The following is a 4,098-nucleotide window of genomic DNA, read 5'->3' as shown; positions in this document are numbered from 1 at the left end:
TAAGTAACAAATAAACTAGATAAGCAGAACTGCATATTTCACTTCATTTATGTTTGTGAAATAGTCTCATTGCACACAGATTAACACCATTATCAGTCTATTACATACTGTACTTATCACAGTTTATAATTGTGGTATATAATATTTCTGATTGCTCCTTAACCCTTTAAAGCCTGACATATGAAATAACAGTCATATAACGGGTCTTATATATATATATGTATGTGTGTGTGTGTGTGTGAGAGAGAGAGAGAGAGAGAGAGAGAGAGAGAGAGAGAGAAATAGTGAAAATATAGTGAACTATAGCTACACTCAATGAGGAAAATAGCTATTTAATGGCCTCGCAGTATATGACATGCGCATGTTCTGCTTCAAGTCAAATGATAATTGGTTAGTGCAGTGCCACATGAAGTCAAACACACCTGAAATGTAGTGCCGCATGGTTAGGGAAAATATATTACTTGATAGAGATCGCTTGTTTCTTTACCATGCATCTGGTTTAGGCCAAGACATAAAGGGATTGTTCACCCCCTCAAGTTCTTACAAATACATTTCTTTTGTTCTGCTGAACACAAAGGAAGACATTTGGAAGAATGTTTGTAACCAAGCAGATCTAGCCCTGCATTGACTACCATAAAAATTACGATGACAGTCAATAGGGGCGAGATCTGCTTGGTTACAAACATTCTTGCATATATCTTTCTTTGTGTTCAACAAAACAAATAAAAATTTAAACAGGTTTGCAACAACGTGAGGGGGAGTAAATTATGACATAATTTTCATTTTTGGGTGAAGTATCCCTTTAAAATGCATGCAGGAACAACGCAGAAAGTGCTTTCAACATATTCAGATGGTCTTGTTTAAGTGGGTGGTTTTTGGCCAAAATAAATGGAAAAAAGGTCTTTATGATGATAGTAAGAGTAGGTTTATATAACATTTACTGTATTGACCCTGGTGTAAAGAACTTTGAGGAATCAAAGAAATCAACATGCACTCAAGAAGAATTTTATGTGATTAAATAGGCTGATTATATAAAGCACTCAAAACTAACACATCCCTGAGCATAGTGTTTTAATTTATCTAACTATTGATGAAAGCTGATTCCCCCTGACCTGTAAGAGCACATAAACACTCTTAGTTTCATTCAGAGCGATGACTTGCACTCTACTCAATACATTTTTTTTTTTTCTGTGGATTAAGCTAACAATTGACTGGAGAGACTGAAGGAGATTTGCAGTAATATGAGGGATAAAGCTGGCCCAGCTACTCAAAAATATATATATTTAGATATTAGATTAGACAGAGATTTAGAAGGAAAATAAACAACAGCAATATGTCATTCCCTGTTAAGCCCTTGTGAATAAATACACTTGATGTCACATATGTTCTCTTACCATACTGTCAAGCTGTGCCCGAGACCAATTCATGTCTGTGCCCTGTTTTCGATTATGTTTTCACCACCCACTGGCTTTCATTTACCTGAAATGATCTGATCTGATCTGAACAGAACACAAAAACACATAGGCGTACAAACCTCCTTTGCAAACACATAAAAAAGTGTCTGAAGTGGCCTAATGGCTTATACTCTACTAATTTGTCTTGACTAGAGAACAGCTGTAAACACACACCCAGGGGGACAAGGGCTGATAAGCTCTCCATCCTGCTGATGCTATCAGACAAAGGGCTGCCCCGCCCAGGGCTGCACATTTCCAGGTGTTTTAGCCTACATGTTCTGACATCAATCAGACCCTGAACTTAAAAATAAGGGATGAAAAATAATCATAAAATCATACTAATTGACCATAGTACAGGTGATTCCGTCGAGCACACCAGGCTACTGTATTTTTGAGTGGTTATGATTGTGCGAGGTGGTCTTTGCTGACTACTAAACAAAGGGCACTGATTTCTGCATATAGTGGTAATCAAGACTGGAATTCCAGTCACTTATGGTGTATTGAATACATGATTATGCACATTGTCTGGGTAGTGTGAGGTGAGAAAAGAATGCTAAACATTGGCGTTCAAATGGAAAACTGGGAACTGTAAAAACTGGGCCTTTCAGAGTCTTTATCATCTGATGCTGAAAGCCAGTGAACTTGTAAATAAGGTGTGTCTAGAAGAACCAACATTTGACATGAAAATGTGATGGCTATTATGCTGTGTACAATTCAAAGTTGGATGTTAGATATTCCTACCTGATATTTCTAAACATTGCCCAGAATGCTCAGAAGATAAGGTGTAAAAAATGACAATGCTAGTTTTGCAGGTGTTCAGTTGTTTCCTAAGCAGAAGTTTACAATGCTATGCAAGGCTTTCATTTGTGTTACAGGTGTAAGATTATGACATACGCCATTTACACAGAGGTCTGTGCAAACACGTTTTAGCAGTATAGGCTTATGTAATGTGGGAACTTCATGTACTGTATGCTATTTATTAGCTAAAAAGTTAAGGTTTAACTGTTTTCATAAATGTTCATCTCTGTGAAATCTAGCCTAGTTAAAAAAAAAAAAAAAAAAAAGGAAAAAAGAAAACTGCACTCAAATGATTTCATAGGCCCTGAAAGGGGTCACCTAAAAAAAAAAAAAAAAAAATCTGTCATAATGAACCCTTTAATTCCGAACCAAAATGATCAAATGTATTGCCTTTTGTTGAATGGACAAAGAAGAAGAAGAAGAAAAAAACATTGAGTGTGTGTGTGTGTGTTTCACAAAAAAAAAAAAAAAAAAAAAAAAATGAAATACATTTAGATTTAAATGATTTTTTGGAACTATCCCTTTGAGATTAATCAATTGCTATTGTCTCCATCGCTATTGAATTATTTCCTTAAAATTCACCATCAAGAGGTATGTAGTAAAAGCCATTACAGCAATTAGAGAAACATGACACTTACAGGGATTAAATTTGGCATAAAGTTGGTGGAACTACATGTATTAATTGCTATCTAAATGCTGAAATATTCAAATTAATCTTGCATAAATAGAGCACAGTGCACTTAAACACGTCATACTGAAGGCAAATGGGATGTTGGGTTACTAATTATTAGTCTCAATTGCAGCCGTCATAAGTTCCACAATGAAGTGTGAATACAGCTCAATCTTGTTTGGGCCTAGAGTGGAGTGAAATCTAATTGGTTGCAGCTGTGCCGAGTGCCAGTTACAGTGATGAATCCTACGACGTGACTGGCACCACTGTGTACATTTCATCCCTTGAGTATTGCCTCTCCAGCTCTTGCTGATAGCTAGTCTTTGACATTATGAGGCCGAGCTGGCCATATTATTTCAATAATTTAAATTGACTAATTGCTTATAATTTAGCGTTAATCTAATAGCATAGTACATGTTGTCAATTTAAATACAAACAAACACATTTATGACTTTTCATTTTCAATAGTCATTCATTTTTGCACATGACTGCAATTTAATTCACTATAAAAATTAAATATCTTCAAAGTAAAACATCTGTAAAAACATGACACAATATACACTGTTGAAAAATGATGACTGAGGCAAATGGTTTTCTGGTATTATGCCAGTCTTAACTCAGGCTGTGTAAACAGTTGCCAACAACCGTTAACAGCAGTTTCATTTCACACTATAAACATTCTTTTTCTTCCTAATGAAATCTTAAATACAGCCATCGCTAAAACCTCTCAGCGTCTTATAATAGCTTTTAAAGGTTCCAGTGGAAACAGTTGTTGTATTTAAAGCAACATGTTAATATCACGTATCAATTGTTAAACAGTTCTCCATCTGGCCAGCTATGGCAAAATGAGACAAGGCAAGGCTACAACGCCGGAGAATTATTCCTGTATACTTTCTACAGTCAATAAAACTTTTAAAGATGCGCTTCAAGGTCCTCATCAGCAATGCAGGGTAGATCGGCTCAACAGACCAAATCTTTTATCATGATCTCCGCTTAATAGTTTGTGCCAGACAAAGTGTAATGGAAGCAAGCTAGTAGAGCTGTGCGAGTAAACCTCACTCCACTGGCCTCAAGAAGTACACTAGTGAGGCTGTGGTCTTTAACGTCCTTGTTAGCGTGCCTGCCTCCCATACCAGAGACGCCGGTTTGAGTCCCGCTCAGAGCAGTTACATTTGA

The sequence above is a fragment of the Chanodichthys erythropterus genome, chromosome 1 (genome assembly GCF_024489055.1).
Source record: "Chanodichthys erythropterus isolate Z2021 chromosome 1, ASM2448905v1, whole genome shotgun sequence".
Lineage (NCBI taxonomy): Eukaryota > Metazoa > Chordata > Actinopteri > Cypriniformes > Xenocyprididae > Chanodichthys > Chanodichthys erythropterus.
Note: the sequence above shows the minus strand (reverse complement) of the source record.